This window comes from Armigeres subalbatus, chromosome 2 (genome assembly GCF_024139115.2).
Source record: "Armigeres subalbatus isolate Guangzhou_Male chromosome 2, GZ_Asu_2, whole genome shotgun sequence".
NCBI lineage: Eukaryota > Metazoa > Arthropoda > Insecta > Diptera > Culicidae > Armigeres > Armigeres subalbatus.
The window spans coordinates 447,554,685-447,569,629 of NC_085140.1; the positions used below are offsets into that span (position 1 = coordinate 447,554,685).

At 46.9% G+C, this 14,945-nt stretch overlaps 1 protein-coding gene across 9 annotated transcripts in view; it reads right to left on the reverse strand.

The window, feature by feature from the left end:
• LOC134213704 (protein sickie) overlaps window positions 1-14,945 on the reverse strand; it is a 241,842-nt gene that overhangs the window by 145,773 nt on the left and 81,124 nt on the right. The gene's annotated exons all lie outside the window — the stretch shown is intronic.

A 14,945-nucleotide genomic window follows, 5' to 3' on the forward strand; every position in this document is an offset into this window, starting at 1 on the left:
GTTGAAAGTTCAAAACGCAGAAATTTAACTGCTCTGGCATTAAATCAAAAGCTACTCTGCCACGTTCCCCACGTTGTTGCTGAGGCTACTGCTGTGTTGCAGACTGGAAAATTCCTCCGAGACTATATCCCCGTCGGATTTTCGTCCGTCTGGTTGCGCGGATTTTCTCAGGCTTGCAAGAAGACGAGAAAAATCAAAGTCAAGAGAAAATGCATTAAGCTTCTTTCCATGTCGTACAACTTTTGCCATTTCCTTGAGTGTGTTGAACAGGAAAAGGGATTCCACTCTGGAGTCGAGTTTCTAGGCAGCAGGTTTCGGTGGAAAAGGTAGAAAGGATGAAAATCTCGAGCTGCTCTGCAGCCAATTTGTGTGACAAAAGTGCAGTCAACTCATGGCTGACTCGCTAACCAGCTGTTCAGGGCTTTCGCTGCCGACGTCGTCGCCGATATATTTTAATTGTTTCGGTTCTGCCGAACGTAGCGTGTTTGGATAACTTCTGATCCCGTTTCGCGCCCACTCAGCACCGAACGGGCGGCATTGCATTGTCTGGCACGGTATGATGCATTTTTGCAGTGTGCAATGTGCCAATGTTGAGAGACGACGGACGGGCATGTCTAAAATGACACGCTGCCGACGGACGTAGAGCTGCATTGTGAAAACTGCTGCAGTAGCATTACAATAACTAGTTATGCGCTCGGTTCAGGTCTACAGGATGCGCCAATTGAAATAGGAACTAAGGATAAAAGCTAAATTACTGTTTTGGCTTGTTGATCAAAGCTGTCTTCAAGTCTTAGTATTGGCTCTGCTACTTAAACTATTGATTTTTTTTTGTGTGTAACGGTTCAAAGAACACTATTTGATATGATTCGTATACACGAATTTCGCCCTTAACAAATGTTTAATAGGTCAAACGGGACGAATTAAAAATGTATGTAAGAAGCAGACTGTAGGCAGACCGGAACTATATGTCTGCATGGTTGCTTTGTTTACCTTCGGGAAGCTAAGTGCGGTTCTAATGCAGCAGCAACCATCTAATAGTAGGCCAAGCATAATTTACCTTGCGCGGGTTGCTACGACGAGGAAACAGTGCGGATTGTTGTCATTCAACGAAATTGAATTAGGTTTCTTTGGCTCGTAGAAACTGGGGTACTCACCTGGAAGAGAAACAAAAAATGTAGCCGGTTGTAGATTGGATTAGGATAATAGCGATGAAGCTTAGTCAGCATAATCGTGAGCTTATCGTGTTTGCGGTTTGAGAGGAGGAGGTGACGGTGGATCATAATGCTTGCGGGTGCAATTTTCCAATTAGTCTCAACATATGAATTGAGGTTGATTCGTCATGCGAACTTATGATTGTGTTGGAGGAAAGCGAAAGCTCGAACTTGCGACGATTAACGATGCACGATTTATGATTCACTACGCGGTCATGTTTGTTCGTTCAGTTTTTTTGCGGTCGGCGGTAACCGACGGTAGCATTTTATTCAGCTCATTTAAATAAATTAAATTTGTATCGGATCATATAGCTCGAGCTATAATTAGCTTAATTGAAAGTGTCTTGATGAATTGGAAACGATTTAAATTCGCCTTTTTTCTGTTTTTTACTTGTTGCAAGCTGCAAATTATTTCTACTTTAAAAACAGAAATAGGTCGTTACGTCCTCATAATTGATTATTTAGATACATTGAATTCTCGAAAAGCATGTGTTGGCATTGTCATTCTACTATCAATTTTCCATGCCATCATCTCTTGAGACACCGATGACATAGAAACCATAAAATATCTTGCCATTCTCCGGCGTTGTCACTTCGCATAAATCACAGCTTTTGCACTAACGCTTCCAATGGATGTTTCCTCGTCGTATAGCAAAATTCTGTTCGTGATAGCCTCCCGACAACAATCATCCGCTCGGATGGTCCAACAAACCGGAATGGGGTCATCTGTGTTTACCATCGGAATTAGATATGTTCAAGCAATTGCTGCCGCCGGTTCGTAGAATATGGTCAACTACGCTGGGGTTATTCTCTGTTACACGCGCGGATAAAAGTCAATTGTCTTTATCGCATTGTGCGATCTGAGTAGGCGACCCATGACAACGGAATCGATCACGCGGAAATGATCACTCGTGCATCGATCGACGGGCCAACCATGTTTTACAACATGATTGTCTGAGATGACGACTGTACAAATGAAGTGTAAGTCGAAACTAATATTTAGCCATGAAATTGCGATAAACTGTCAGGCATGGTTTAGCATGTTGTGATAAAATCTTGTTTAATTCACACCTGAAGAGGTTAATATTTAAACCTTATGCAGACATCTACATCTACTGGTTGGTATGCAGCAAACCTGCTCCGTTATAAAAAGCTAATAAATGCCATTCCCACACCATCCTCTATTACATCATGTAAATCAGTGTCTACAAGTTGCAGTTACGGTTCGTTACCCCTCAAAGGCAGCGCATCTTGAAGCAAGCCTTTGACATTATCACTCTGTCCTTCTTCAAATAGTTTCCGATGATTCTGTTAGATCGGTCGTCATCCTCTTTCAACACTGTCCACCCCATGAACCCTTTTGAATCCAACTGGGAGCTTTCGATTGTATCAGGCCATCCGTTCTAAAGCCTGAGGACATACCAACATGAAGTGACACAGATGGGATGCACTTATATTTGCACTGCAGCGACGAGAGGCAAGCCGCCCTGCTGACAGGACATCGAATGAGGCAAAAAAAATACACTGCACAGGTATGGGTTTTGCTGGATTTGTCTGGACTGCAGGGTGTCTAGTCTGACCGTTGTCCACCAACCCTAACCCAGCCCTAGGTCGCTGATTTGATGCATCGGAACATCCAAACCCAAGTGCCATCGAGATAGCAATCTGTTGTGACTAGTTTCAGCGCACTGAGTCCTCTCTACCCAACAGAATGGAAGGACCAGGGGAAAAAGTTATAATTGAAATGTGTGTTTTGATTGAACTTCATTCGGTTGATGGCACCACCATCATCCGATAAGTCCGGCTCCGATACTGTGACAGAAAGAAAGTGAAAGTTCCAGTCCATAGACTGGGTGTGGTGCTGGAAATAGAACGAAGGCATTGTGGGAAACCGCGGTGTCGGACGGATGAGTGCAGCAGACTACCTTCTTATGTGGTTGGTTCAACTTTGTCTGGTTTGGTGATGATATTTATAAATTCTTTTACTTCGAAAACTTTAGAACAATACTAAACAGTAATAGGAAAAGCTCCAAGTTTGATTGAGTACACAATAAATAGATTATTTATTAGGCTTTTGTTTTCAAAGATTTTCTTGAACATTCTGTTATCTTCGGACGAGATTTTCGTGAAATTTTGTTTCGACTTTGTTGTTTAACTTCATCTTCATTGTTGTCGTAACGTCTCCACTGGGATATTGCTGCAGTTCCATATATCATGTGGCTAAGACAATACTTTAATCTAAGGAAGTCAATACTAGGATACAAAATTCGACATGAAACATTGGATTTTTTAGCTTAGCTTGGTTTGACCGTTAGTACACTCAACTAGTGACTGTGAGATTTTCTAATCAGAGTAAGAACCTACCAAACCTGTATAAGAACTGGGCATATGCGAAATTATTTGATACTCATACAAATGAAAGCTCACAAACAAATATTGTAGGAAAAGCTAGCAAAATTGTAAGGTCTCATACTCTCATACAATATTTGTATAAGAATCTAGCATTTTCGCATATGCCCAGTAAAGGTTTTGGTAGGTTATTAATCAGAATTGTCAGGGTTAATAACGCCTGCTTCTATTTTCTCTATTTTGAACATCTTACCAAAAATTCTCGAACATTTTACCACCTCATTAAGTTACCTTGATGGTAATGTGGTTAATCCGGTCCAACCAGTTAAGGCAGCGGTTCTCAACCTGGGGTACATGTACCCTCATTCCTTCGCGAAGCACAGGGTACCTCGGATAAAAATGCGTAATGGCGGAGTAGTACAATTCCAACAAAACATATTGATAATGTTGGATAATTTTATTCTTAATTTCAAAACTTATAAACTGTCTTGTACATAACGTAGTGATCAGTAAATCAAAGCTAATAGAATCCTGCCCTCCACAACCAAGGGATATGGAACAAAACATCGAACGAATGGACACATTCAAAAGAAAAATCTTCTATGCAATCTACCAGATCGATGCTTCTTAACTAAAATCTAGAATTCGAATTTTCGGAAGCCTTCGATTGAGAGGCATAAAGGCTTATTTTCGAAAAGGTCGATTATTTCGTTAAATTTGTAAGAGGATTAGAAGCATCTTTCTACGCTTCTCGGAAGCGTTCTTCCAAGCTGCTCGAAGCCCGCCTTTCAAGAAGCTTCGTATTAAATATTCAAGGGATTCCAAAGCAAGCCGTCGAAGTATTTTGAAACAAATCGCCAAGGAATCCCGAAGCAAATCTCCGAATGGTTCCGAAACAAATCCTTGAACGACTCCGGATGAATTCCGAAGAAAATCAACGCGAGATTCTAAAGACAATCCTCTATGGAGTATGAAGGGTATCACCCACAGATTCCCGATGGTATCCCACCAAAGGGTTCGAGGGTATCGACACCAAAACGAATCTAGTGTGAATTCTTCTGGATTCCGTTTGGAATACTTCGATGATTCTGAAAGAAATTCTTCAAAGGTTCCAGTGAGAGTTCTTCTCGGATTCTGATGGGAATTCTCTCGGATTCTGATGAGAATCCTCCTCGAACGCTGATGGGAATTGTGGAGATTATCAAGCTGCAAGGCAAGCGGAAGTCTACTGATAAATTGTCACTCCAGTCCATGATGGTTAATACATGTTTTGATGCTGGCGAAGTATCACGATTGCTTCGATTGATATTTTGGTAGCTCTCCGTTGTTGTTCCTATCTGTAAACATCTTATAGGGGAAAATACGGTTTTGTTCTATTATTGTAAGGGGGTTTTTGTCGACCGAATTTTATGAAATTTGGCACAAATTCTTGATATGCAAAGAATGTTTCGGCTAAATTTAAGCTTAACCAGTCATAATAGATCAAAACCTGCCAAAGCCGTCATTCCCCCTAATATAAGTAAGTTGTGACGAGACGAGCGCATAGAGAAAACAGAACTGCGCAATAGAAATCCTATTCGACTAGATGCTGATGCCATATTAGAAATTTAGAGACAGTACTCGTCGATAGAAACCCTTCCGCTCGCTATGGAATATGAGCAAATCAAGCCACCTTCCTTTTCCGTCCCTCCCTCTCCATACGGGAGCATGGCAGATGGAAGTTCGTAAGATTTATACCATCACAAATATTGCCCTCCGCTCGCTTTCCAATCGAAATCTACAGGAACATTCTTCCTACCATCATTATCTTTCTTACACTTAATTGCACACAACATGCACCGTAAATGAATCAATTATTCATTTTTATATTATTAAAAGGCGGGATATAGTAAAACTAAAACTTGTCTATGGCATATCCTCGAAACACTTCGTCGAATCACATTTAGTCGAATCAAATTGTGTCAAAAGGACATAACCTCGAATGGACAAAAACAAGTCAAAACATTTTTTTATTCCAGGACAATTGGTCGAAAGGGCACTATGTCGAATGGTCATTTGATCTAATGGACATTTAGTCGAAAGCAGATTTTAGAATGAATAATCTAGGTACGTTTCGTCGAATGGATATTTAAAGAAAGAAACTTTAGTCAATAATAATTTAAAACTAATCTATTTATTGCGGTGTTTTCTAAAGTCACATAATTAATGCTCCAATAGAGACCAGAGAATGATGGGTTCTTATAAAGAGTAAATTGGAAAGCGGTGAATATTCCCGACAGGATATTGACTTTGGCGAACCCCTTTAACCAACTATGATGAATCAATACCACCTGGTCAAATGACATTTAGTAAAAATGAAATTTCGTTGATTGACACTACACAGGTCGAAAAGACGTTACATCGAATAAACAATGACGATTTATGGTTAGAAGTAAATTTTACTTAATAGATAATTATATGAATATTAAGTGAAAGAAAGAGTATCCATGAAAATCCATGAAATGTCAATCAATCAAATGTCCGAAAACCAACTACGATGAAGTATTGAAAAAAAAAACATTGATATGGTTTTTTGGCTCGTCCCAAAAAAGTTATAGAGTAGAGGATATTTTCACATCGGTGCCTAATATTTTGCTATTTCTGAACGTTTTAAATGTTTCTATAGTCCAGAGTTTCCGTTTGATCAAGCAAAATCCTCATTAGCTTCCGTATTCTACTGCTAATAGAACTTGCAAATTTAATAAAACATCCATAGACTAATTATCCATTTCAAGAGATTACCCTTTATTGACCTACTATGCAACTTCACTTGCAACATTCTACTGAATGCTCATTCCACCAAATGTTCCTTCAACCAAAATATCATTCGACGAACTAGCTCAAAGTCATTGTCAGGCATTAGGTCCGAGCTCAAATGACAGACAAAAAAGCCATTGTTGATGTAACTTCGTTTGAATCCGGCGTCTTTTAATTTTTGATTAAAAAATAAGCACACAACTGAACGAAGTACACTGATTTATGTCGAATAACTTCCGACAAAACGACTGGCCGTTTGGCCGAACAAACCACAAATAGATTTTTTTTATATTATTTATTATTACATTAACCAGAAACGTTCGAAAACTTATCCTTTGTGAGAATTTTCGGACATCAATTGAAAAATTTTATAATCGAAACAAGAATCGAAACTAGTTTGTGATGAGAAAAAAATCCTGATTAACCCACCTAGCGGTGTTGGTGCCTTTCTCGAGCAAAAATAACTTTAAAAATTTGAGTGAGTGTTTTTTAGCGTGTTTTCCGCGTAGAAAATAGTATTTCTGCCGTAACTTCTGATCCCATAGTCCAATCTGCCCAATTTTCAATAGCAAACAATGGGACAGGATTTTCAGTCGAATGGAATGCGAGTGATTCGGCCAACGCTAAATTTCAAACAGTGTGTCTTCAGAATTTTGTACACATACACATATACACACACATACATACATACACACAAACAAACATCACCTTAATTCGTCGAGGCTCGGAAGCCTCTTTCCAAGAGGCTCGGAAGCCTCCTTCCAAGAGGCTCGGAAGCCTCCTTCCAAGAGGCTCGGAAGCCTCCTTCCAAGAGGCTCGGAAGCCTCCTTCCAAGAGGCTCAAAAGCCTCCTTCCAAGAGGCTCGGAAGCCTCCTTCCAAGAGGCTCGGAAGCCTCCTTCCAAGAGGCCCGGAAGCCTCCTTCCAAGAGGCTCGGAAGCCTCCTTCCAAGAGGCTCGGAAGCCTCCTTCCAAGAGGCTCGGAAGCCTCCTTCCAAGAGGCTCGGAAGCCTCCTTCCAAGAGGCTCGGAAGCCTCCTTCCAAGAGGCTCGGAAGCCTCCTTCCAAGAGGCCTGGAAGCCTCCTTCCAAGAGGCTCGGAAGCCTCCTTCCAAGAGGCTCAAAGCCTCCTTCCAAGAGGCCTCAAGCCTCCTTCCAAGAGGCTCAGGAAGCCTCCTTCCAAGAGGCTCGGAAGCCTCCTTCCAAGAGGCTGGAAGCCTCCTTCCAAGAGGCTCGGAAGCCTCCTTCCAAGAGGCTCAGGCCTCCTTCCAAGAGGCTCAGAAGCCTCCTTCCAAGAGGCTCAGGCCTCCTTCCAAGAGGCTCCAGCCTCCTTCCAAGAGGCTCGGAAGCCTCCTTCCAAGAGGCCTGGAAGCCTCCTTCCAAGAGGCTCGGAAGCCTCCTTCCAAGAGGCTCAGAGCCTCCTTCCAAGAGGCTCGGAAGCCTCCTTCCAAGAGGCTCAAGCCTCCTTCCAAGAGGCTCGGAAGCCTCCTTCCAAGAGGCCTGGAAGCCTCCTTCCAAGAGGCTCGGAAGCCTCCTTCCAAGAGGCCTCAGAAGCCTCCTTCCAAGAGGCCTGGAAGCCTCCTTCCAAGAGGCTCAGAGCCTCCTTCCAAGAGGCCTCGGAAGCCCTCCAAGAGGCTCAGGAAGCCTCCTTCCAAGAGGCTCAGAAGCCTCCTCCTTCCAAGAGGCTCGGAAGCCTCCTTCCAAGAGGCTCGGAAGCCTCCTTCCAAGAGGCTCGGAAGCCTCCTTCCCAGGGGCTTGGAAGCCTCCTTCCAAGAGGCTCGGAAGCCTCCTTCCTAGAGGCTCAGAAGCCTTCTGCCAAGAGGCTCAGCCTCCTTCCAAGAGGCTCAGAAGCCTCGTTCCAAGAGGCTCAGAAGCCTCCTTCCAAGAGGCTCGGAAGCCTCCTTTCAAGAGGCTCGGAAGCCTCCTTTCAAGAGGCTCGGAAGCCTCCTTTCAAGAGGCTCGGAAGCCTCCTTTCAAGAGGCTCGGAAGCCTCCTTTCAAGAGGCTCGGAAGCCTCCTTTCAAGGGGCCTGGAAGCCTTCTTTCAAGAGGCCTGGAAGCCTCCTTTCAAGCGGCCCGGGAGCCTCCTTTCAAGAGGCTCGGAAGCCTCCTTTCAAGAGGCTCGGAAGCCTCCTTTCAAGAGGCTCGGAAGCCTCCTTTCAAGAGGCTCGGAAGCCTCCTTTCAAGATGCTCGGAAGCCTCCATTCAAGATGCTCGGTAGCCTCCATTCAAGATGCTCGGAAGCCTCCTTTCAAGATGCTCGGAAGCCTCCTTTTAAGAGGATCGGAAGCCTCTTTTCAAGAGGCTCAGATGCCTCCTTTCAAGAGGCTCGGAAGCTTCCTTTCAAGAGGCTCGGAAGCTTCCTTTCAAGAGGCTCGGAAACTTCCTTTCAAGAGGCTCGGATGCCTCCTTTCAAGAGGCTCGGAAGCTTCCTTTCAAGAGGCTCGGAAGCCTCCTCTCAAGAGGCTGGGAAACCTCCTCTCAAGAGGCTTGAAGCCTCCTCTCAAGAGGCTCGGAAGCCCTCTCTCAAGAGGCCTGAAGCCTCCTCTCAAGAGGCTCGGAAGCCTCCTCTCAAGAGGCTCAGAAGCCTCCTCCTCAAGAGGCCTGGAAGCCTCCTCTCAAGAGGCTCAGAAGCCTCCTCTCAAGAGGCCTGAAGCCTCCTCTCAAGAGGCTCGAAGCCTCCTCTCAAGAGGCCTGGAAGCCTCCTCTCAAGAGGCCTGGAAGCCTCCTCTCAAGAGGCCTGGAAGCCTCCTCTCAAGAGGCCTGGAAGCCTCCTCTCAAGAGGCCCGGAAGCCTCCTCTCAAGAGGCCTCGAAGCCTCCCTCTCAAGAGGCTCGGAAGCCTCCTCTCAAGAGGCCTGGAAGCCTCCTCTCAAGAGGCTCAGAAGCCTCCTCTCCAAGAGGCCTCAAGCCTCCTCTCAAGAGGCTCTGGAAGCCTCCTCAAGAGGCTCGGAAGCCTCCTCTCAAGAGGCCTGGAAGCCTCCTCCTCAAGAGGCCTGGAAGCCCTCTCAAGAGGCTCAGAAGCCTCCTCTCAAGAGGCCTCAAGCCTCCTCTCAAGAGGCTCAAGCCTCCTCTCAAGAGGCCTGAAGCCTCCTCTCAAGAGGCCTGGAAGCCTCCTCTCAAGAGGCCTCAAGCCTCCTCTCAAGAGGCTCAGGAAGCCTCCTCTCAAGAGGCCTGGAAGCCTCCTCTCAAGAGGCTCGGAAGCCTCCTCTCAAGAGGCTCAAGCCTCCTCTCAAGAGGCCTGGAAGCCTCCTCTCAAGAGGCCTGGAAGCCTCCTCAAGAGGCTCAGCCTCCTCTCAAGAGGCCTGGAAGCCTCCTCTCAAGAGGCTCGGAAGCCTCCTCTCAAGAGGCCTGAAGCCTCCTCTCAAGAGGCTCAGCCTCCCTCTCAAGAGGCTCAGCCTCCTCTCAAGAGGCCTGGAAGCCTCCTCTCAAGAGGCTCGGAAGCCTCCTTTCAAGAGGCTCAGGCCTCCTTTCAAGAGGCTCAGAAGCCTCCTTTCAAGAGGCCTGGAAGCCTCCTTTCAAGAGGCCTGGAAGCCTCCTTTCAAGAGGCTCAGAAGCCTCCTTTCAAGAGGCTCCAGCCTCTTTTCAAGAGGCGTGGAAGCCTCCTTTCAAGAGGCTCGGAAGCCTCCTTTCAAGAGGCTCGGAAGCCTCCTTTCAAGAGGCTCGGAAGCCTCCTTTCAAGAGGCTCGGAAGCCTCCTTTCAAGAGGCTCGGAAGCCTCCTTTCAAGAGGCTCGGAAGCCTCCATTCAAGATGCTCGGAAGCCTCCTTTCAAGATGCTCGGTAGCCTCCATTCAAGATGCTCGGTAGCCTCCATTGAAGATGCTCGGAAGCCTCCTTTCAAGATGCTCGGAAGCCTCCTTTCAAGAGGCTCGGAAGCTTCCTTTCAAGAGGCTCGGAAGCTTCCTTTCAAGAAGGCTTCCCTTTCAAGAGGCCTGGAAGCTTCCTTTCAAGAGGCCTCAGGAAGCCTCCTTTCAAGAGGCCTGATGCCTCCTTTCAAGAGGCTCAGGCCTCCTTTCAAGAGGCCTGGAAGCCTCCTTTCAAGAGGCCTGGAAGCCTCCCTCTCAAGAGGCCTGGAAGCCTCCTCTCAAGAGGCCTGGAAGCCTCCTCTCAAGAGGCTTGGAAGCCTCCTCTCAAGAGGCTCAGAAGCCTCCTCTCAAGAGGCTCAGGAAGCCTCCTCTCAAGAGGCCTGGAAGCCTCCTCTCAAGAGGCCTGGAAGCCTCCTCTCAAGAGGCCTGGAAGCCTCCTCTCAAGAGGCTCAGGAAGCCTCCTCTCAAGAGGCCTCGGAAGCCTCCTCTCAAGAGGCTCGGAAGCCTCCTCTCAAGAGGCCTGGAAAGCCTCCTCTCAAGAGGCCTGAAAGCCTCCTCTCAAGAGGCTCGGAAGCCTCCTTCAAGAGGCCTCAGAGCCTCCTTTCAAGAGGCTCAGATGCCTCCTTTCCAAGAGCTCAGAGCCTCCTTTCAAGAGGCTCAAAGGCCTTCCTTTCAAGAGGCTCAGAGCCTCCTTTCAAGAGCTCAAGCCTCCTTTCTCAAGAGGCTCAGAAGCCTCCTCTCAAGAGGCTGGAAGCCTCCTCAAGAGGCCTGGAAGCCTCCTCAAGAGGCCTGGAAGCCTCCTCTCAAGAGGCCTGGAAGCCTCCTCTCAAGAGGCTCGGAAGCCTCCTCAAGAGGCCTGGAAGCCTCCTCTCCAAGAGGCTCGGAAGCCTCCTCCAAGAGGCCTGGAAGCCTCCTCTCAAGAGGCTCAGGAAGCCTCCTCTCAAGAGGCTCCAGCCTCCTCTCAAGAGGCCTGGAAGCCTCCTCTCAAGAGGCTCAGAAGCCTCCTCTCAAGAGGCTGAAGCCTCCTCTCAAGAGGCTGAAGCCTCCTCTCAAGAGCCTCAAGAGGCCTCCCTCCTCTCAAGAGGCTCAGGCCTCCTCTCAAGAGGCTCAGGAAGCCTCCTCTCAAGAGGCCTGAAGCCTCCTCTCAAGAGGCTCTGGAAGCCTCCTCTCAAGAGGCTCCAAGCCTCCTCTCAAGAGGCTCAGGAAGCCTCCTCTCAAGAGGCCTCAAAGCCTCCTCTCAAGAGGCCTGGAAGCCCTCCTCAAGAGGCCTGGAAGCCTCCTCTCAAGAGGCCTCAGCCTCCTCCTCAAGAGGCTCAGGAAGCCTCCTCTCAAGAGGCCTGGAAGCCTCCTCTCAAGAGGCCTGGAAGCCTCCTCAAGAGGCTCAGAAGCCCTCCTCTCAAGAGGCCTGGAAGCCTCCCTCTCAAGAGGCCCGGAAGCCTCCTCAAGAGGCCTCAGCCTCCTCTCAAGAGGCCTCAAGCCTCCTCTCAAGAGGCTGAAGAGCCTCCTTTCAAGAGGCCTGAAGCCTCCTTTCAAGAGGCCTGGATGCCTCCTTCAAGAGGCCTGATGCCTCCTTTCAAGAGGCCTGGAAGCCTCCTTCAAGAGGCCTGGAAGCCTCCTTCAAGAGGCCTGGAAGCCTCCTTTCAAGAGGCCTGGAAGCCTCCTTTCAAGAGGCTCCGGAAGCCTCCCTCCTCAAGAGGCTCAGGAAGCCTCCTCTCAAGAGGCCTCAGAAGCCTCCTCTCAAGAGGCCTGGAAGCCTCCTCTCAAGAGGCTCGGAAGCCCTCTCTCAAGAGGCCTAAGCCTCCTCAAGAGGCCTCGGAAGCCTCCTCTCAAGAGGCTCAAGCCTCCTCTCAAGAGGCCTGGAAGCCTCCTCTCAAGAGGCTCAGAAGCCTCCTCTCAAGAGGCCTGGAAGCCTCCTCCAAGAGGCCTGGAAGCCTCCTCTCAAGAGGCCTGGAAGCCTCCTCTCAAGAGGCCAGAAGCCTCCTCTCAAGAGGCCTGGAAGCCTCCTCTCAAGAGGCTCAGGCCTCCTCTCAAGAGGCCTGGAAGCCTCCTCTCAAGAGGCCTGAAGCCTCCTCTCAAGAGGCTGGGAAGCCTCGCTATAAGAGGCTCAGAAGCCTCCTCTCAAGAGGCTGGAAGCCTCCTCTCAAGAGGCTCGGAAGCCTCCTCCTCAAGAGGCTCAGAAGCCTCCTCTCAAGAGGCTCAGGCCTCCTCTCCAAGAGGCTCGAAGCCGCCCCTCAAGAGGCTCGGAAGCCTCCTCTCAAGAGGCTCGGAAGCCTCCTCTCCAAGAGCTCGAAGCCTCCTCTCAAGAGGCCTGGAAGCCTCCTCTCAAGAGGCCTCAGAAGCCTCCTCTCAAGAGGCTCAGGCCTCCTCCTCAAGAGGCTCGGAAGCCTCCTCTCAAGAGGCTCGGAAGCCTCCTCAAGAGGCTCGGAAGCCTCCTCTCAAGAGGCTCGGAAGCCTCCTCTCAAGAGGCTCGAAAGCCTCCTCTCAAGAGGCTCGAAAGCCTCCTCTCAAGAGGCTCGGAAGCCTCCTCTCAAGAGGCTCGGAAGCCTCCTTTCAAGAGGCTCGGAAGCCTCCCCTCAAGAGGCTCGGAAGCCTCCCCTCAAGAGGCTCGGAAGCCTCCTCTCAAGAGGCTCGGAAACCTCCTTTCAAGAGGCTCGGAAGCCTCCCCTCAAGAGGCTCGGAACCTGAATATCGATTTTGACCAAATGTAATTTTCGGTCAAACCGTTTAATTAATTTATTTTAAAATAGTTTTCGGACCATCGAACACCTTTAGACCAACATGATGCAAAAGATCTACTCATTTCCATTAAAAACGGGACAACTCAAAAATTGAGTTAAAGATAGTACTTCAATAAAATGATGATTTCGTAAAAGTTAAGTCTTCTATCATTTTTTATGCGACTGATGAGAAACAATTCTAGTTTTTTATCTGGGTGCATTGTACACTAAACAGATTTATAGTTTTAGCGCAATCGTCATTTTAATGAAGTTGTATAGTTTACTCAATTTTTTTTATTGAAAATGAGTCAGATTCGACTCAACTTTGAGTAATTCATTTGTAGTGAGTATTATTTGAACGGAAACGATGCGATGCAGTCGTGTGTGGGCTTGATATGAAAAGTACTCGAATCGACATCCAACGTCATCTTGAAATCGAAGATGGTGGACCAAACTTCAAAATGGCGGCCATTATGACAAAATATTTGACCTGAAAGCATGCAATATAGATGTCTTTCGATCTAACTTAATGAGTAGATTAAAAAACCGATGTCCGACGCCATTTTGAAATCCAAAATGGTAGCTATATGGATCGATAGTTTGACCTTAAACCATGGAATTCCACAGATTTTTTTAAAATTTCCACAGAAAATTTAAAACAAATCTTCTCATGAAATTCGAGTCATTTTCAGCGAAAATTGAGCCGTTGGAGGTTGATTTTTTTGTTCATCAAAGTTACCTTTACTTAAACTAAAGAAACGAGCATTTGAAAGGAACACCTCAGGGTAAATTTCCATATGCCAGATTGAGACCATCAAAAATCAGCATGCGAGTAATTTACGGTAGCATGATGCGAACCTTTTTCGGTATATTTATAATAACGCATTAAAAAACAACAACAACCACCGCAAACTACTTCGTATAACCCATCAACCGTTGAAGTGTTCGCTGCGGCTAATGCCATCACTCCCATTATTATTAGCCACATCAACGTTTGCCAAACCAGGATGCTTCCATAGAACCATAGCTCCACACCTCCATCAGAACCACTTGAATCACGCAAAGAAACATCAGCCAGTCGGCGGAACCTCTTGAGAGCACAATCCATTTTCGACCAACATACCGACCGAAATCAGTGCTCTCCAAGTCCAAGTACCACCGAGGTCGAAAATCCTCTTCAAATCCGCCCAACCTTAAAAGCAAACTCGGACCGGCGGCGATAAGCCACCGGAGAATGATTCCCCGAAAAAGGTGTGTGCTGTTCACGTTTCACGGCGAATTACGCAAACTTTTGGATTGCGACTATGGTAGCGATGTGAGAGCGGAGGAGGAGGAACAAGAATAGGAGGACGACGTCCAGCCACTTCAAAAGTTACAACAGACAGAATGGCTCTCGAAGAGTTTGATGAATCCGAAAACAAAAATGTGGTGGCGTTGTGTTTGTTCGCATGTAGGTACTTCAAACGGAGAGTCCGATGATGTTCAATTCGTTGGGATGGACATGTGCTGGCGCACCGTGGAAAGAGGACAGGGAGGTATGGGACACAGATAATTGGTCCCTTCTGAAGCTTTGCCCAAAAACGCAACCCGCAGTGACTACGCAGTTGTGGATGTTCTTTTTGCTGTTTATTAAAGGTAGAATGGTGAGGGTGTAGTCATTGATAGGTCATAAAATTTATGATTCCAATATGGTCACGGGATCCGTCGTTCTGTATCCAGTTGTATTCGAAGAACAGACTCAGTGGGATGCATCATAATAACATAATACTGTTTCATCTTCTTCGGGTAGCTGGTGTCGTCGTTCGTAGAATTTTAATTCATTAATTAAGAGCAACCTCTTCTTGCTTCGTTCTTCTATTCACATGCCTTGGACTTCACTTGAGTGGTCAGTTTTCACGTTTCAACAGATACAATCACTACCAAGGATGATTCCTCTGATTAAAAATTATGATAATTTTCTAATTTCACTGGAGTGAGATTTTAACCGAGACGAGTGGCACTAAACTACTCCAATTCAATCTGAGAACAGCCTTCAACCAGACAGAGATCCATCCACTGGTCTTCCCCATGAATA